This window comes from Passer domesticus, chromosome Z, assembly GCF_036417665.1.
Source record: "Passer domesticus isolate bPasDom1 chromosome Z, bPasDom1.hap1, whole genome shotgun sequence".
In the NCBI taxonomy this organism is placed as follows: Eukaryota; Metazoa; Chordata; class Aves; order Passeriformes; family Passeridae; genus Passer; species Passer domesticus.
Genome location: NC_087512.1, coordinates 59,192,405 through 59,213,553, shown reverse-complemented (window position 1 = coordinate 59,213,553; position 21,149 = coordinate 59,192,405). Strand labels below are relative to the sequence as shown.

General features: G+C 34.8%; 1 protein-coding gene across 4 annotated transcripts in view; it reads right to left on the bottom strand.

Moving 5' to 3' along the window:
* ADGRV1 (adhesion G protein-coupled receptor V1) overlaps positions 1 to 21,149 on the bottom strand; it is a 283,830-nt gene that overhangs the window by 113,484 nt on the left and 149,197 nt on the right. The gene's annotated exons all lie outside the window — the stretch shown is intronic.

Below are 21,149 nucleotides of genomic sequence, written 5' to 3'. Positions count from 1 at the left end.
TTTAAGCACCCCTGCACCAGATTAGTGGATTCATCCTGGTATTATTCCTTATGACTGGAGTATAACTGTGCAGTAAACCAGACTCCATGATAAGCCAACACGTATTGATTTTCAGAACTAAGTGCCACATTTTCTGATACTCCCTCTATCACAAAAGTATTGCAAGTCTGCTTTGAGATACTGTATCCTTCACAGGAAAAGCAAGAGTACCATTAAATTTCAACATTTTAAATTAAATTAAATTTATATAATTATTGATGAATAATTCATCATAAGCTGATGAAATACAGATTTCAGGAAGCAACTTTAGCCACCAAAAAGATGACATGCTTTTCTTAGCTTTCTAGAGTTTTTGTTAGAAAAACCAAAACAGAAGCATATTCTACTTTCAATCTTCAGCAAGACCAACTAACATACCAAGAAATTTATGTTTTAATCAAATATATTTCATAAATCTAATCAGCTTATTGCTACGCAGTGTCAGAAAATCTGAGCATATCCCCTCTACTGAGCAGGGTGCATGATAATGCTACACAGGTTTTTCTTCACTTAGAAAGTGAAAAGCCATCCTAAAGCTCACACAATAAATGTGTGCAAGACAGGCAGCTTGGAAACACCATGCAGGTCAAGGAAAATTTCAGAGTGGCAGCAGAAATAAACAGTATGAAAAACAAAATGTTTCAGATATATCAAGGCATCTCAACACAGTCTAAGAAACCCACAGAATGTGCTATAACATTACTTATATTTTATAAACTGTTGAAGATATTATCGCATGACATAGAGACTACTGCCAAACATTCGCAAAACTAGGCTTCATTACTCTCTTTAATACTCATCAGAGTCAGAAAAGGCAGACTTTTAAATGCAATTAATGCTTTGTCTTATGAGGAAAGTATAGTTAAGATACTAGTCTGAGGTCTAGGAGTTCAGCAAATGCTCAGTATCACCATAACTATCATCCGTAGTCCAAAGTATGCAATGCAGCATTAAAACCTAATAACCGTATTCCAGCCCTAAGATGTAGCTGCCTGGATCTCGTGTTGGGTCCCTACTTTGAAACAGGTGTCTGACTTCTCTGTTGGCCAGTTTGCATAAGGCCTTGTATAAACTGATCCAGCGGGAGGTGTCTCTGCCCATGGCAGCAGGGTTTGGTATTCAATGATCTTTAAGGTCCCTTCCAACCATTAATGCTCTATGATTCCATAATTCTGTACAATGTATTCAGGAATTGATTAGGGCTCACAGATGGACAATTTCTTCTGTACTTGGCAGAAGACTTATTTCTTAAAAGCCCACACATTTTCAGATGGTAGCAATTACTTTCTTTTATTTAACTGGTCAGTGGTTGCAGGATCCAAATAGGAACAGGAGAGGTTTGTCTTTGATGTCCTCCTCAACCGCTGGGTTGGTGTTGAGGAGTGGACACACGTCTCTGAACTCCAATAACTCTTTAATATAAGGTTTTCATGCAGTCTTTTGAGCAGAAATCAGAACTGGGATCTCCCCTCTTCTAAAGAGGTGCCCGATGCATTTAGCCACAGTCATGCTCCCTATTGCTCCCTCACTTTGACCTAAGGAAATCTGATATAATTGTTTCAAGCTGGCACAGCATCAAGAGGTGATGTGAAAAGAGCCTCCCAGGCAGACTGGCCTATAGCCTGCTAGTCAGGTTCCACGATTAAATGAACCATCTTTATTCATACTGAGAATGGGACATGCCAAAACATCTCACGTTAGGGTGTGTAATTTATGTGGAACTGTATCTCCAGATTAAAGTTTCACTCTTAGGGAATTGACTATTGATGACTGTCAACATTCACAAATCCTTGCATGGAAAAATGCTGGTTATAAAAATGGACCTCCATATTGATAAGTAAGTGGGGAAGAGGAAAGTAAAATCAAGCAGGCAACAGTTTCAATAGCAGCCCTGGGACATTAGCATCTTTACTGCTGCACCTCCCTCAAAATCACAGTTGTTTGATAAATCCAGGGCATGCAGCACTGTTGACAAAGTCCTTCTACAACTGTAATACCTGGAATGGAAAGGAGGAGAAGTTGAAAACTGGCACGTTTTGTCTATGGCAAACACAGCTGAAATATTAGCTCCTGTGGCAACAGTTTGAACAAACAGGACCTGGTATGCTAAATCCTAGTGATGTTGGCAGGTGAATAGTGCTTGAGGTTTAAGGTGGGGCAGTTTTTGTTTACAGACATTGGCACACATACCTTATTATCTCTGATTCACAGAACTTGTCACATCTTGAGCATTGGTGTTTGTTTTGGTTTTGGTTTTTTTTCTTCCTTTTTTTTTTTCTTGGGTTTTTTTTGTTTTGTTTTGTTTGGTTTGGTTTGGTTTGTTTTGGTTTTTTGGTTTTTTGTTTGTTTGTTTTTTGGTTTTTTGCTATTTTTTGGAGGAGGGTAGACTTTTTTTCATTCTTGTTCTTGCTGTCATTTTTAAAGAAAAGAAAATAACCAGATGAAGATATATGAAGACACATATGTCTGAGGCATATATGCTAGAAGTTTAAGAAAAAAGAAACAAGTGAGAATCAGATCACAGTATCTCAGCAATACGTGTTGAGTGAAAAAATTTGAAAACATTTGAATCCAAGTTGAGAAAGAAAGATTAAGCATTACAAATTATGTCTGTAGGTTTTAAGCTAGAACCCCAACACAACTTTTTATGGGTAACACAAACTCATATCTCTCATACATTTTGGTATGTTATCACAGCATGTCACAATGCAGTACAAGCTTGCTTTCCTGGTTTACCTGTTTCTAATATCCCTCTAAGATGTGTGCTATGTTATCCAGCGTGGATATTGCATTAAAAAAAACGCTTCCAAAAACACCCCTCCCAATTTCCTCATATAATAGTGACAATACACTTCCAAAGAATGAGTCAGAAAAATTCACTTAAATCTATCTGGCAAAATTAAGAGCTGATAATACACTGTCAAAGAAGCACCTGGATAATTTCAAAGCTTCTCTTGCATTTGTGGGTCAGAAACAGTCATTAAACAGACTTTTATGTACAACTCATGAAAAAAACCCACCTTTTTTGATGAAAAGGCAAAATTAAAATAAATAAATCCATATTTCAAAATATTTCCAACCTAAAGACCATCTGAAGTGCTTTCAGAGAGGAAATGAGAGTAAAAGCATGAGAACAGAAGGAGAAACAGCTCTGATTTACATGTCTGCTGAGCCATTCTTTATCTCCAAGGGGCACCTCAACCAGTAAGTCTCTGCCTCCTGCACAGGGTTCCTAAAAGTCTTTCTAAATTTAGCCTTCAATTTTAATAATGCTCATTAGAGCCAGGTTTAAGCTCAACTTCTGCAATTCTCTGTAACTTTGGTCAGAAATAAATCAAAGTTTTAAATTTTAAATACAAAACAGTAAGTTTTCGGAAAAAGTCTGTGTGCTCTAATTTTAGTGAAGATGATACCCAGAAATTACAAAAAAAATAGTTTGACTTTTTCCCCTCAAATACACTGCAAGGCTTATTTTTAATCTAACTCCTGAATCAACATTACATTAATTTTAAGCTTATATTTATCAAGCAATTATGTAATTATTTGCACTTTTCAGAATTAATAAGAAAAAACCTGCATGTTTTATATGATACATATATTTGGGGGTTTTGCTATTCCATGTTTTCATAGACAACTTTGCAAAACAGAATGGCAACTTATTTCTGTTGTCTATTACTATATGAAATAAAAATGTAATTTGTTAACTTTACTTTACAGCCACTTAAGGGAAAGTAAAGGTACAAATACTAGTAAGAGTGAAAAAAGGTCCTTGAGAATTATATTATAGTAGACTAAATTATAGTCTACTTTTCAGGCAGAAGTAGACCTTGAAAAACAAAACCCCTGCATTGTAGGCAAGTGTGATTCAGAGATAAGATTTTATAACCCGTGGGCAGAGGAAGACTGAGGGAAATTAAGGCATTTGTGACAAGACCTTAGAGTAATATTTGAAAATCCAGAAATATAAAGAGTAAAAGGAGTAGGTGGCCTTTACTGCTAAACTACAAATTTTTTTCACGAAAGTAAGAAAATATATTTCTAAATATTGCAAAGTACATGTCCAAGTCTGGCTGGTCAAAGATCTGGTGAGAAAATTCTGTTTTAGTTATTTCAAAAACCTGCATTTAGGTAGATTTATTCACTGATACATAAAAATTAATCATAAACATGATAATAATAAATTTATTAGGGTAGATTTAGTCCTTTTTCTAGAAAATTAAAGCATTAATGAGAGTATTTATCACATATATAAAAGCCACTCACGGCTGTCATTATGATTTCACTAGGAAGACTGTTTACTTCTAGAAAGAAAGTAATATATACTTGACACTAGGAAGATAATGATTGTTTTTCAGGAATATTTCAATATGAAAAATGCTTTTCCTGCAATATTTCAGTGATGTTATAGCTCTGTGTTTACAAAGAAAACCTTCTATGATTGCTACTCTTCTTTCTAAAGAATAGTTTTTCTTTAACCAAAATATCTGCTGCAATAAAAATTATAAAATTAGTTTAAATTTTTAAAATACTTTACTCCTTAGCTTTTAACTAGGTCATATTAAAGCAATATGAATACTATTGATACGAATGAAAAATTAATCATGATAAAGACAATTTTGTAAGTGAAGGAAAGAGAATCAAACAAGTGATACAAAAGCAATCATTCATCAGCTCCCACAACCAGACAGATGCCCAACCAACCTCTAAGCAAGGTTAACTCCTGTCTCTCAATTTTTATTTCTAAATATGCTGTTACATGGTACTGACTACCCTTTGGTCACCTGGGTCAGCTGTTTCTTTTGTGTCCCTTCCTAGATCCTTTCCCACCACCAGCCCACTCAGTATTGAGGCAGTGGGAAAAACAGGAAGACTTGACACCACACATGACTTTCAGAAACAGCCGGAACACTGGTCTGTTCTCAACACTGCATTGTAGAGACTTTTATCAAGAACATTAACTTCATCTTGACCACAGCCAGTACAGTATACTGGAAAGAAAAATAACACAAAGGGAAAAGCACATTGGAAGTATGACTTGTATTTCAGCTATACAAACATACATACAAAAATACACAGTCTTTTATATGATCACTGTTAAAACACCTTGAGACAACAACATCAAATACAGACAAAGAGATACTTTTTTTTTTTTTTTTCTGTCTCACTGTATATAAAATTGGGAAGTAGCCCAATTTGCTACAAATTATGTTCAATTATGAATTCCTGACATTGGCAATTTCATTAGTATATGTTGTTTTATTTCTTTCCAAGCTACTGTTATTTGTAAATATTGTCAAATCTCTCACAGAACTATGTCATATATCTAGGAGAGGGCATTAGATCCTTCCTAAGTATCAGATTGTCCAATATGATTTACTAAGTAATAATGTAACTTGCTAACTTTTTGTTAGCAATAGAAAAATTAATTGTGTACATTGTCTCTTAGACAATAAGAATCTAAAGTAGAGGCTAGTGTAGAATAGATAAACAGTATGTGAGACTGAGGAGACCGCAGCACACTGCAAATCTGAATGTCAAAACTTGCGTCAAAGTGTATTAATGACACATGCACACTTGCTAAGTTGTTTAGCACATGGGTCCCTGATAGCCAAGGCCATTATGCCCCAGGAGTGCAGTACAGTAGTACACAAATACTGCCTGGTGCTTGGAAGAAAAGTTACATCTTGTCTAGATGGAAGCAAATAAGCCTCACCTCTGGGTAGAACTAAGTGGTTTGAACTGAATGCTACACTAGCACAGGTGTCTAGTTTGCAAGTTTAAACCAAGACTGGGACCTTTGGGCTCTCTGTCTTGTACTGTGTTATAAGATAAAGCATTATAATGAAATTTAACTTCATAATAAAGGTCAAAAGTAAACACAGCTCAGAAATCAGAGGCGAGGAACTGCTTTACAGCAAGTGTCTGTATATACCTTATCTAAAGTTCTAGGCTTAGATTACTTATTTTATTTGTCCCTATTTTTGAAGCAAGGCTTATGTGCTTATGCAGTTGAGATTAAAAAATTCTGTTAAAACACAGACATGTTGAACAATGACATTTAAGTCACCAACAAGATATATGGCTGAACAAAGAGCTGAATGAGCAAAATCAGCATGTTCAAGTTTTTATGACTTCTGCATGGTTCATAATAAAAAGCAAGCAGTTTAATAAATTAAGAGAAAACAGACTATTTATTAATTTATACTTAATTCTAAGTACTACGTATCAAAAAATTCCAGAAATTTTACAGCTTTTTTGGTGTTTAACTTCACAGCTTGTAAAAAAGAACTGAAAGTTGTATTACTTCTGTTAAAACTTACTCACTCATTCCCTCATGTTCCCCTACAACAAATGTTAATTTGTTAATGTTAATGTTAAGAGGAAAGAAGTTCTGAGAAAATAAACAGTGGAATGTAGAAGATCTAGGGAAAAGATGACTGACTCATCATCTCTCTCCAAGCTCCTCTTCTTTGCTCTTTTTAAATTTCTGAGTCTGATTGCTCTTCAGGTCTCAAACTCCTACCCTACTGCTACCACCGGCAGTATGTCAATTTAAATCACATGCCATTCTAATGTTCACTCATCAGAGTTTATTAGGTATTCAAATCATGCCTAAAGTGTGCATGCCCCATTCATACACACAATTAATGCAGACCAATGAGACAACTCAAAGAAGAGGACTTGTTTGCCACAAGACAAAAGCTGAGTTTGGACCTGAACGGCATTCTGCTGCAATGTCGCATGGGAATGGACAAGACAAATTTCTTATGTTCATCACTATAGCAAAGCCATTTGTAAGTGAGAACATTAAAAGGAGTCCCACAGAATGAAAGAATGAGATTACAGTGTCCAGTAACAACTGGTGAACACAACTTAAAGAGTTTAAAAGGGCTACCATTTAAATAAAAAGGAACTGGCAGAGTTAATTGGCTTAGCTAAATGCAAGTTTATATTGAGATTAGTGCAGGGAATAACAGGAGTTGCAGGGAGGTATCAGAAGGAGAAATAACTTTTTTGAGAAAGCAGCAGAGAGTCAAATCACACCATCCAGCAGTCACTCAGTGTTAAGGGACAGATATGAAAAAGTTATGGATGGTAATGATCAATGAAGGATTGGAATGGGCTTAGATGGAGAGACTGCTGAAAGATAAAGGAAAGAAGAAATCAAAAAAATACAGTATTTCAGCATAACAAGGGCAAGAAACAGGAGGGGATGGAGAGATTGCTATAACAAGCACAAGGGTGATATAAGTAATTGTTAAGCAGTAGCTGATAAAGACTGAAGAAAGGAAATCAATGAAAATTCCACTAGCTACTGTGGAGAAAACATAATGATCTATCTGCTTATGAAACAAATTTTGCCTGGCAAAGGTTAGTTATAGGGGTATTCTGGCCTCTGAATCACCCTAGGAGAATTCAGAGGAAATGCCTCCTGAATCCAAAAGGCTTACAAGAAGCTAAATCACTAGATTAACAATGGCATGTGTAATCTCATGTAAGAGAAGTAGAACATGACATTTCTTCAATATTAACCCATCTTGTAACACAACTAAAATGCTTGGAAAACATTGTTTTTGTAAAGGTGGCTTTACAAAAACAATAACTATTCTCCTTCACAGGCCAGATTTCTTGACAAAATTGGAGTTAAGAACAGAAGAGAGGCACCATCAACAGATTCCCACATTTGGAAAAAATGTTATAAAAAAGATGAAATAAAATATTTATTTAAATATGCACACATTCTATCTAGCTAGGCTCCCTCTTTTGCTCTCTGTTTTCTCTGTAATATTTCCTATGTGTATGTATAAAATTTCTATGTGCATCTCCACATAAATTTATATATGTATATCTATGTGTGCACACAAAGAGAGGTCAGTTTTTAGTCCGTTACAGTTCAGATACACTTTTAAAATATGGAAATTTTTACATACTTTTTACTTTTGTACTTCATGTTTCACTGACTTGGTGATCCCTGAGAAATGACAATGCTCAGAAGATCCCCAAAGCATCCTTACTGAAAGATCCATCCAATATCAGTGTACTAAATTCAGTATTTCAGTTCTGAAACAAATTCTACAACTAGATTTTCACATTTTGAGATACTTATTCCTAAGCAGGACTGATTAAACAAATGAGAATACTTGAAAAGTAACTTACAGTAACTAGAAAAGTGACAGAAATTGATGATTGACTGTAGATGTAAACTTTCTCTTTTGCAACATAAAACTTTAGTCAGATGAAAAATGCTTCTTAATAAAAAAAAAATTATCAAAGGACAATGTTGCTAAGCTTTGGAAGAAATAGTTTGGTAATATCTTCATTACCAATTTAACTTTAGATATAACTAGAATGCTTGCTACAAGAAATTACAACAGAAAAGAGCTTTAGATATGAATGATTTTTCCCCCTATAATTCTAGGATATTAAAATAACAGTTCTCAAAAATAAGGGGATAACAGCAGTGCCAACTTTATGTTGATGCTTTCCTCTCTACAATGTGTAGAAGATGCATTCAGTTAGTCCAGAATTTCCTGGTTACCCTGTTTCTCACACTGGGAGAGTATTCTGCCACTGATCACTTGTGACACTTAGTACTATTTAATGGGACACTCTTATCGAGACAGCAAATTGCCATCTGGTATTAAGACCCACAAAACAAATAACCATCACCGTGAAATCACATGATAATTTCAAAGAGAACAATGAAAACTGATGAAGCTTAGTTGTTTCAGTTTCTTCTGTCATCCAAAATCTACATAAATTTCACCTTCGTCAATGACCCAAGATTCCACATTCACTGTTCAAATGAAAGAGTTCCCAAATTTATAGTGACAGCAGGAAATATAAGACTTGGAGGGATGGAAAAATACAAGATTACAAAGCTCCCCAGAGCAATCCTTTAATGAAGGTTTTAAACTAACATGAACCCATTAAATAATGGCACATTTAATGAGTACTTAAATAATGTCATTAATAATGGAGTAATTGGACCTTTTTACAAAAAGAAAATCTATTTAGCAATGTCATCATTTCCAGCAATACAAGGTACTGAATAGTGTCTTATTCTTAGTTGTTATTGCTTTCTAAACATAAGTAAGTCAGAAATAATGAATTAGACCAGCTTTTACAGTAACTGCAGCCTAACACTTAACTTCTGTTCTGTAAGAAAAAAACATATTTTGTACCTCTGATTAGATCAGATGGTCATGTAAAACTACTACTGTACTTTTCTTCTCTTGGAAATGATTGCAGTTTGGCCAACTGACTCAAGCCGGGTGGTGTTATATGGAATTTCACAGCAATTATAAACCAAAAAAGCAAAATCTACACAAAGACAAAATCTCTAATGAGCTTTTAGCACGTGTAATAACTTTCTCATATGACCTAAATCGTCTATCATATGTAGTTTCATATAGTTCACTATCAATGAATAATATTTAGCATTGGTCTTCTAATTCTTTTAAAAAATTCCTAATTTGGACACCATGATGATGCTTAGACCAATATCAAGCCAAGCAAAATACATTTTTCTTTTGTTTTGTTCAGTCAAGGGAAAGGAATTTCTTTTTTGTTTTCAAATATATTCATTTTTTGAAAGAAATTCAAACCAATGCTTTTGAAAGAAATTCTAAATTCTACATATTTCTACATTGTTATTTCTCAAGAAATTAAATGATAATTTAATGACAAAAACCTGGACAGCTAAAGAAATGTATTAACTCCATTACCCAATCTAGTAACTTTCTTTTAGTCTAGTAATTAACCTTTTTACAAAAGAAGTTTCTTATATGTAATTTGAGTCTTGATGTTTTATCCCATAATTTATTATATAACATTTAAATTACTGATCCAACATACTTATACCATCTTTAGATGTCTAGATCAAAACCAGCTATTTCTTATTATAACATTTTAGAAGCTACCTTAATTTCCCATTAATTTCTGAATTTATACAAAAAGAAAATTGAAATATTTGTTATTGTTAGATAACTTCTGTGACTATTGCTAATTTCTGTTTGTATGCTTTAGCACTCCAAAAGCTGATTGGGTTCTGCTTTGTTTTGATACCAGCAGGATGAAGACACCATTAAAGAGAAGTGAACAAATTCCCTTTAGAAAAGCTAAATGAACTGTTGCAAACATAATCTCACTATAGATAAGGACAAGGAATAGCTTCCCTCACAAAACTATTCAAAGCAGGAATCTAACTCAACTGCTCTCATGGTGAGGAAGACTTTCGCGCTGCAGGAAGGGAGCACGGTGAAGTTAGGGTCACAGAACTGGAGATAGCTTTTGTGGAGCCCTTACAACTAGAACAGTTGCTGAAAAGCTAAAGCTTCTGACACATGCTCATGCAGCTCCATCTCTGTCCAATCAAAACACCCAGAAAAGACTGAGCCTATGCCAACACAGTTACTTTACAACACAGCTACTACTCAGAAGGTATAGACTAAATTTGTGCTTTATTATTGGAAATTTAATTTTGTTCTCAATGCACATTTTATTAATTTGTAACCATGCTGAAAACTTTTTGTAGCTGTTTATAGCAAAGATTTGCATAAAGATATGTTGTCTTCGTTCCCTGTAAGCAATTATTGACAAAGAATCTGAATAGAAAGGTGGCTCTACAGACTTCAGCAGCACATAGCTGGTATAACTTGGCTGCCGCATATAAGCTTCGGTTCTCATGTACCCAGCTTGATTTACCAGAAGTCTTTTCTAATGGTATTCATGATCCTATTACTAACTTTAACAAAATAATTAAAGCATATGATAAATTCTTCTAGCTTTTTTGCTTTTTAATTATTTTTAATGAACAAAAAGTATTTTTACTGTATCACACTGCATTGCTTTTGATCAGTTTTCTATGTAAAATGTAGGAAATATTCCGATCATAATAGGCTCAAGAAAGTGTGATAACTGAGTTGTTATAGATAACAATTATATCTTCATGTCACATGAAGTGGGATTTCATTTGCAGGACAAATTAAATTAAACCTCTGACATTAAACTTCTTGATCCACATTCTAAATCAAAGTTAAATTTGAGAGGAACAAGTGATCACATCGATAAGGGCCATGTGACAGAGAAACAATCTGGATAATTAAATGGAGATAGAGATTAGGCTTCTAAAGGATTTTGTGAGAGATATACAGCAGTCTTGCCTTAGTCAAACCTGCTTTGCAAGAAGAACCTCTAGCATGACATTTCAGCATTTCAATCTCAGATATACATACACCCATATAGTTAATCTGGGCATTTTATTAGACTGTGAGAGAAAGTCTGATTTGGTTATTTCACTTGAATTTTTTGAAAACAGCTTGGAAAATAGTATTAAAAAGTTAATGTAGCTGGTAACTCTAAGTTTTTATATTCAATAAAACTTAAGTTAAAAGCACATATTTCTGAAACTGAAGATATCACCCAGAATTATAGCTCCTACAGTAAAATTCCTTCAATATAACCATTGAAATCAACCATATAAATTGTTTTCTAAAATTCAGGAACAATATCATCTCCAGAGCTAAACCATAAGAATTATCTTTAATCACATCTCCAAGTGTATTCACTACAAGTAGGATTTTGAAAAATATCGTCTAGTTAGAATAATTTAGACTGTTTACACTATTGCTTAAATATGATCCCTTTCAATTGGAAACCTTTGATTTATAATTTGGAAAAATCTGAGTTTAATATCAATAAAAAACTCTCCAAATCTCATTTTGAAATTCAAATCCACACAGAAATACTAGAAATGAAAGAAACATGCCACTTCCTAGCATATAATTGGTTGATCGGAATGTAATCCAAACTAAACAGCTCTCTCTGTATTCTCTCATTTGAATGGGGAGCATTGAGCAAGGAATTGGACTACATGATCTCTAGAGGTCCTGTCATCTTAATAATTATTTTATTCTGTGCTGTGGTTTGGTAATGACCAGCTAATTTCTTCCCTGATGCATACCTGTTTAGCAGCTGTATTTGTGTCACACTCTGTTCATAGTTCTCCTGAAGTCACCTCAAATGTTACTAAGCACTGGACTAAAAAAACACAAGAGAAGGAAATTTCACAGACTGATTTGTTTTTAGAATAAACGCAGGAAATGCAAAGAAAGAGAAGTGGTCCACTGACAAGAAACACGGAGTTACAAGTTTCATGATTTTATACAGAAATGTAAAAACATGAATAACAAAGAAACACAAGAGAAAATGTCTGACAATCTTATCATACTGGGGAACTGGCTTCCCACTCCGAAAGTTAATTGAGGCTCACTAAGGGCTACAATGACCTATACCAATAACACAGTCTGAAAGTAAAGCAAGGAAACACAAAACACCAACCCCCAAAACTAAGATACACAAATACCTGGTTCTTTGGGTTTACTTAGGAAAAAACCCTCAGTACCTTGAGGAAAGGAAAGTCAACTCTGAATACAGAGGACATGTTTTTTAAATTTGTCAAATGATAAAGTAGATTCTGCAGAACTTTTTCTTATTATTAACAGACTTCTAGACTTGCTAAAAAGCCATATTACGTTTTAGAAATTCTGTACCATCTGAGAGTGTAGCAGCTGCTATTAGCCTGATGGGTTGTGACAGACAAAGAGAGGACCATCATCTGTGGAACAGATGACACAGCTAAACAGAGGCTAAAAGCGAATTACAAGAAAAATATTTGAATCTCCAGATTTCCATTTGATGTGCAGGGAAGTCTTACTGGGAAAGGAAGGGGGAAAAAAAACCTTACAGCCTGAGATGAATTTCTGATGTTTCTAATTTATCAGTGACATTTTCCTTGACTTTCCTGAATAGTTCTGTCGGTCATAAGATGTTACTACACAAAGCTTTACAAATCTTAGTTAGAAAACATTGGCCATATTAAAAATTATGTTCAACAATGTGATCCAGGATATAACTAATTTTGGGAAATGTACCACAATTAATCCATCTATATTATTCCATCTTAGGAAAGCCCATTTAATTAATGAATAAATGGCATCTTATAATTTACTAGATTATTTAAAGCACACTATTTGGTAGTTATCAAACAAGAATATATTCTTAAACTCATGAAATTGTTTCTTTTATTTGAAGAAAATAAGGTCAAGTCCTTAGGCGAAAGTGTTGATGAATGGGCAGGAAAGAATATTAGGAAGCAGAATGTCAATCCTGACTTTAGAAAACATCCTAATTCCACTTGCTTCAGACCAAAAATGCTGAAAATTAAATTACAAGGAATCTATTAATTTATTTTATTCCATAGAACTTCAATACTATTTAAAAATTGCGCTTATCTCCCCATAAATAAATGCAGTAAATTAATCTGATGTTTTGAAAGCATATTTGATCTTGGTTGAAAGCTATCTATAATAGCTACAAATCCTTTAATTCTTTACCTGTATAGCAGCTCAAAATTAGGACAGTACAAATGAAGTCTTACAAGGCTTTTATTTTTTATAGTTTGGTGTCCTCTCAGTATTTGATTAAAGTTATGTGGTACATCAGATTTGCTAAGCAACAGATCTGTCTAGGATTATTTAGCATGTCAGGAGATCATTGCAACAACTCCTTGTGGTGATTCTTGTGCAGGATTATGAAATAAACCAAATGAAACTACAATACTTATATTTTCATCACTAATGGCAAGTGTTTACTTCCAAAGCTGGAGTCATATGCTGTGTCTATCTCAGTCAACAGCTCCCAATAACTTTGAATATTTTGAAAGGGTAATATGATACAATGTTCAGTGGAAAGTTCAGGCAGGAAAGTAATCTACTGGAGCAAATGGGAAAGGGGATTCTTTATACTAAAATTTCCTCCAGTGACTTCTTTTCTTCAAATTTCTATTTAAAATGTCGAGTATATTGTAAGCATCACAAATAGTGCAACACTTTATAAACTAGTACAGCTGCAAGTTAGGAATCCATATACACCTATGAACTAAGTGGGCAATGTATTACTGAGAAATAAATACATTTATTAGGTTTTGCTTTAAGAAAAATATGGGATTGCATCCAGCTGAGACTTCTGCCTCAGTTGTGTTTGCAGACTTTGGCCACAGACCATGGGAGAGAGGGTACTGAGGGGAGGGGGCACCTGACCAGGCCGCGGTGGGAACAGTGGGGTCATGGGAATTAGTACTATGCTAATAGAACCATCGTAAATTTGGTCAAGTTTCTAGTTCTTGCTTTCAGCTGGCTCAATGCCGAGTTCATATAAGGTCATAGTCCAAGTTCATGTTTGTGATAGGACTTTTTCCCCTATACCTGGCTATGTTTGCCCCACCCATGGGTCTTTGGTTCTAGTCTGTACTCTGTGGTTTCCATGTTTGTTATTTTCACTATTAAAGTTTTTATTTTCAGGATAGACCATCATTCCCATCCCTTATTTGGCCAGCTCACTCCAGCCAAGCTGAGCAAGAGGATCACAGTGAACTCTAAGCTGTAATAAAAAATGTTTCCAGTTTTGTACAGCTATATTAACTAATTAGGCAGCAACTTCGAAAAGGGAAGAACTGCTATCTTACACAGTGCTAAATGTTAGCAAAATCCTGAAGAATATTATAACATTTTGAAGACAACATGTCAGTAATTCCAGAGGTTAGGAAAAATAACATGCTCCCTTTTTCCTTTGATAAACAGACTTGTCTACTGGAATCTGACATTTATTAAACTGATTAATAACACCTGTGCATCTCAGTATTTCAGACCGAGAATCTTTTGAAGGTGCTTTTTTCTGGGGTGAAGCTTAATAAGGACACTTGCCATGAAGGACACTTGTGAAAGCTAGAGCATAGGGAGATACATGTCTTTGGGCAGAAAGGTTACATTGGAAAACTGATATGCTGCATTTTCTCCTCCAAAAGTGAATGGTCTAAATATAAAAATAAAAAAAAAATAAACCTGAAAAATCTAAAGTGTCAGCAAATGTTGTGAAATATACCATTGTGTGAAACCTGCCAGCTGTGTGTGTGGATGAGTGTCACACACTGCAGCAGGATTTCAGAACAAAAAGCTGTGAACAGCTATCTCCAGAGACATTTTATTATCTCATCACTTTTTACTGTTCTGCAATACATACTTTCTGGATGTCTAAACTAGACTGAGCTTAGTAAGAGTCCATTATAAATATGAATGAAAATCCTCGAGGTAACAAGAGAATGAGAGTTTGGTGAGACATTCCCAATGACTTCTGCATCCAGCCAGAGCTAGCCAAGCTCAGGCACAGACTCAGTCTGCACCTATTACTGGATTTCTAAGGAGTGACTTCTTACTTGGACTTGTGATAAAAAGATCAGTTTTCCACTCATCATTCTAAGGAGAAAATCAGCACTTGCTTCATATGTCAGGAATGATCTATTATTGCAATTAAGAGCAGGTTCACCTTTGGTTATATCCTTTTGCAGTACTGAGCATACAGGCATAGAACAAAGACATAAATACAGTCTAAATGCTAAAGGTGTCAAAGCTAAGCTTCATTTTAAACTAATACAAAAATGCAACCAAGAACACATTAGAGAGAAATATTTCATAAAGTTGGAGTAGAATAAGTGTGACCTTTTGAACAATAATGTAAAGAATTTTATAACAAAGAAGGTGGCTAAAGAGGTAATGCTTTAGACTTACTAATCACATGATGAGTTTTCTTAATAAAACTTCCTTTTTTGCTTCTATTTCATTCCTTTTCCAGTGAAACCACATTTACATGACACTTTAAGAAATTGGTCTGATGTTAATAAGATATATTTTAACAATAGTTAAAATAAAATAAAATATATCCCGAAAGCTTTTGTTCTTCAAAGGTGGGAAGCTGAGATGCCCAGACTAAAAATTATCCTGATACACATCTGATGCTGACACACACATCTTATCCTGACACACACATCTTATCCTGAGATCACATCTGATCTCAGCTAGAAGTTAGTAATCACTTGCAACATATTTATGCCAATATCAGTCTGCATAAAGTTAGAGGCAAAGTACAAGTTTATTAAAAAAATCTAAAGATTAATATATGGATATTGCTTTAACCCATCCCATGTCAAGGGTAGGATGCTGTATATAAGTTAATGACTTGGCAAACATTCAAGTGAGGGTTTAGGAACACATTAACTACCCATCTACCCAAAACTCTTCTCAAAGGTGAGTGGCTGCAAGGATCTGTGACAACTGAAGAGCACAATTAAACATGAAGATAGATTTTGTTATACAGCTGTCTTTTATCTCCCATGGAGACCTTTTGAAAATGTTCACGTAAATGTCTCCAATGATCTGTAAGTACGCAACTGTATCTTGATCACAGATTATACTCAAGCACAATTTGCAATATTTCAAAAATACATCAGAAGTAACAAATAGCAGTAATTATGAACCAATTTTAATTATGAATTTATATAGAACACAGGTCTGTAGCTGTACTTTTCAGTTATATATTTATCTGTCATTTATGTTGTGCTGAGTCATGCACACCTATGAAAGAGGTGGTGGGAAGACAAAAAAAAAACTTCTGTATATGAGGGTTAGAGTACTGATGCATCTTCATGGGATGTATTCATATTGCATGCCTACTTGATTCCTCTCTTTCCAACTTTTTTCTCACTATGGGAACACATCAAAAAGAAATAAAAAGCCACCTATCCCTAAGCAAAACTTCAGTTATTGCAGTTATTGTTTGAGAATTTTTTTTTCTTTTCATTTTGGTCTCAAAACCACAGATTATTTACTAACTTATGAATTTTCCTGATTTGAATCTGGATACCATAGAGCACAAGAAGCCTAAAAGCCTGTGTAAAGAGGTGCCACTTAACCTTGTATAACACAGTGAAGACATTTATATGTCCCTTGTTTCCCACCTGCTTCTACGCGATGGTGGAAGACCTGTGCTTGGACTGCCTGGAACATGCAGCTTTATACCACACCACGGACAAGAGCAGTATCTGTCCAAAACTACTGCAGGACACAATAAATGCAAGTCTCTGGACACTGCAAGGCCCAGGGATAAATACTGGGGGGACAGGGGGAAAGGGATAACCATTTTCTTCAGAATATTTGTCCTTTGAGTGGAACAGACATTTTTTATCCCTGGGTAAATGAGATGCTAGGTGTTCATTTGACTCAATTCTGTTTGTTTACTCACAGACAGTCTTTAGACTTTGAATTCCTTTGCTTTCCAAGCTACTTCTTGCCAGCTGGTCCACAATTATTGACTAAGGGAAGATTCCCTATCCCATTTCAGCTGTGAAGTAAAACAATGTCGTTAATTATCTTCTGTGCACTTTCTCCCATCTCTGGTCTCTGAGACCCACATAAAATTCTAATATTCCAAGCAAATATTTCAACTGTAGACGTTAATTGCTAATGATGCACATGCTTTGTGCTCAGTTGATTTCTATTTATTCATCTATCTTTGCCCAAAAAAAGCTTCCTGGTTTCTTCTTTTTTTTTTTTGAATTGGAACCATGGAAATATAGCATTTTTCTAAACCTTTTTTCATGGCTGAACACAGTTTTGGGGTTTTTTTGGCATATGAACATATAAGTTATATGCTTCTGGTTTCTGCCTCTGGCTAATATGCAACCCGAACTCTTTTTTAATAATTTCATTGATTATTCATTGTCATTCCAAGCATTTAAGGTTTCCATGATAATTTTTCAGAATCTAATCAGATCTACATTAGTATTAGTGTCTTTCTTTCATATTATATTTAAAAATATTGACATATCATAAAAATAAAAAAGTAAAAAAGTTTGTCATGTTATAACCTGTTTGTTTAATTCTTACAAATCTCTACAATGTCATTTTCAAAAGGCACTTTCTATACAAACAGGAAAAAATGACCATGGGAATAAAATCAGATCTACCAGCATGTAAAATTCAACCACAGCCTACTGATTAAACTATCAAAAATAATTTAAGCATTAAGCATTATTAAATAAAGCATTATTAAAAAGCATTTAATCATAGTTAACCACAACCATAAGTTAACCATAATCATAAATCGTAAGTTGGTATTTATGAAAATAATATTCAGTTATTTTCAAAAGCAATCAGAACCCAGTGCACTTAAAAGTAAACTTGCCACATGAATCTGTCAAGGTCAGGCTCTGGTTTCATGTCTATAAATAATCCAATTCAGTCCTGAAAAGGACCTGCGAATCTACTGTGTATGGAACATTAGCTGCCTGAAAGTTATTTAGTAGGTAATGAGAAAACTGTCAAAAATGGGAAAAAAGACCCCTTTAAAACCTTCTTGCATGTGGATGCAAGCAAAGCGACCATAGTGGAGAAAGAACAGCATTTAAAGTTTCAACGGTTAGTATTAACTATAATTAGCTGTAAAGGAAAACTATTGAAGTGCTATTGCTCATAAAACCCTATCGATTTTTTCCTCTAAAAGGTAAGCTAAATTGAGAATATTTTGGAAACTTCATATTAACACAGCACAGCTGTTGCTACAGCCTGAATTTATGGATAACAGCAACTGCTGCTGTCCTTCTCTCCATCAAGGCAGGTTTGAGGAAAGCCTTCAGCAGGGAAAAGAGAAACAGAAGATTTGCTAATTAGAGAACTAATAGATAACTACTTTTTTATTAAAGCAGAATGGCACACATGAGAGGAGAGAACACAGGCAGATGAAGAAAGGAGGCATAAAATGGGAGAAAGAGTTGAAAAATTACAATGAAGCATGAAATAGAGAGAGGCAGCAGTATAACCTGCTTCACAGTGAAACACCAAGAACAGCAGTGAATAGGCAACCTGGGTGTGTTTCTATCTGTTCTGCTCTGTGTGTGGTCCCCAACTGCTTGTGATGTTGAGAAAAAGTAGAGAATAATAAAAAAGAGCTGGGAGGCATCAGCTGATACAAATCTCATATTCTTATACTTCAAAGTGATAAATTGAACATTTGACTGTTTGTAGTGAGGACAGGAGGTGTGAGGTAATGTATCAGCATTTTAACATATGTTATAGCATTGCTCATATATCTGAGTTCTGGCAACCCTAGGATATAATCCATAAAAAACCTAACAGCTTGTGAATAACACTACATGGGGCTCAACATGCGAAAAATGAACAAGGGTGGTAGAAGTAAAATCCCTACCAGTAGCAGAAGTAAAAATATATGGGTACTTCCATAGCACTAGATTATCAGCAAAACACCAAAATCCTGTGTTGACATATGAAAATAAATAGCATAAAATTTAAATGGAATATTTCCTATTTATTTCTTACACTCATTTATTTGGCCATGACTACTACTCTCTCTTCTTGGGATATAGGTTTTTCAGCTGCTTCTACATCTCCTCACTCCCTAGACAGAGACTGTAAAGATAAACTCTTAGAGCATTTGCAGAGCCTTTTACTTTTGTCTGAGCTTCAGCTCTAAGTATCTGCAGATGGCATCATCATATCAAATCTCTTGAAGCAGTGGCTACTTGGCACTTGATGGAACTCACAGGCAAATTGACTCCCTCTGCTGGAGAAAAGTGAAATATTCTGCAGTCAGGAGTTCAATAAGTAGTCTTGTTCCTAGCCAGAAATCCGGGTGATCAATGATCCGCTGTTGTTTTATGGTAGCAGTCTTTCCTCACTGTTTAATTGTGCATAATATATATTCTAATGATAGAAGATTGATAGGGTAGCCCACTTCTCCAGATAAGGATTTCTTGACTCTCAGACTCTGAAGGACCTCATACACTACACCTCATCTAACACCAAAGGATACCTGATATCTATCTATCTATCTATCTATCTATCTATCTATCTATCTATCTATCTATCTATCTACCTATCTTCAAAATGTCTGCACATATACATGATCATTGTACACAACTTATAAAGTCATTGAAATCTTGATATAGATTACAATCTCTTCTACTAAAAATCTCTGATTAGCTGCAACTTTGACTGATTCTTCTTGGATATTGCAGACTCAAAAACAGAAAGAGTAATAGAGATGGGCCCACAAATCCTCACTGATCGTAAAATATATTGCTTTGCTATAAAAGCATTCAATTTATGGTAGTCCACTCTGAAATTGTCTTTTATTTAAATCCAATTCCCAAATAGTTCTACTTATGATTAGATTGAAACTGCTTCTGAAAGAAGCTGCATGAACTGTGCTCTGACTTGGTAGGAATTACTGAAATCAGTGATAATTAGTAAATAAATAAATAAGTCAGTTTAATAATAACTAGTACCTAACTAATAACTAGTAAATAATTAAATAAGTCAGTTTGAAACCTAAGAAAATAGTCCCTGGAGAAAAGGGTTAGGTCCTAATTTTTGCAATGGTAACAAAAAAATAGGTGAGACTCCAGGAGTCACTGCCTGATGTATTATAGGGGACTGTGTTTTCAGTAGGACTGGGGAACATACATTGTATCCCCTGGTACAGCATGATTTTATAAAGTAAATAAAATTTATTTGCTGTGATACAAATGTTATGCAGGGAACTGGTGAAAGCAGCTTACCCGCATTAACATTTTTATTGACACACCTTCCCCTTCTCACATACCCAACAAGTGTCTCAGCTAGCTGTGCTTTCCAATACTCCAACAGAAGTGAAAATCTTTTCAACTTTCCGTTCTTAGTGACATCTGTAGAATCTTTCCTTCTATAAGTGAGAAATGTTACACTTTATTAACCCAAAGACAGGAGCACTGACAACAAGGGTGGAAGAAGAATACATACCACTCATAATTCTTACTGAAACATTTCACATTGCAAAGTAACAGGACAAACGCATTAGCATGGAGCCAAATTTCTAAAATGAGCACTAATTCTGGATCACTGTATACAGTTCTTGTCTGTTTCCTCTGTGTCCTCTCAAATCTTACAAGCAAGAATTGTTGGTATCTCATTGGCGTTATTGCTGCTGTCAGGTTACAGCAAGGAAATCAAAAGCAAGAAAATTTTAAGCTTATGTTTCCTCAAAGACAAATTCCCTTACTCTGGGAAACTGGGCTCTAACTTTAAAGTAATGCATAAAAACATTTGTTGCTTCCTATTCCATAGAAGTTTCATATTTCATATGGACCTGGAGTTTAGTGAAACTCTACCCCCCTGGCTTCTTCAGAAACAGTCCTTTAACTAGGATTTCCCAGGAGCTAA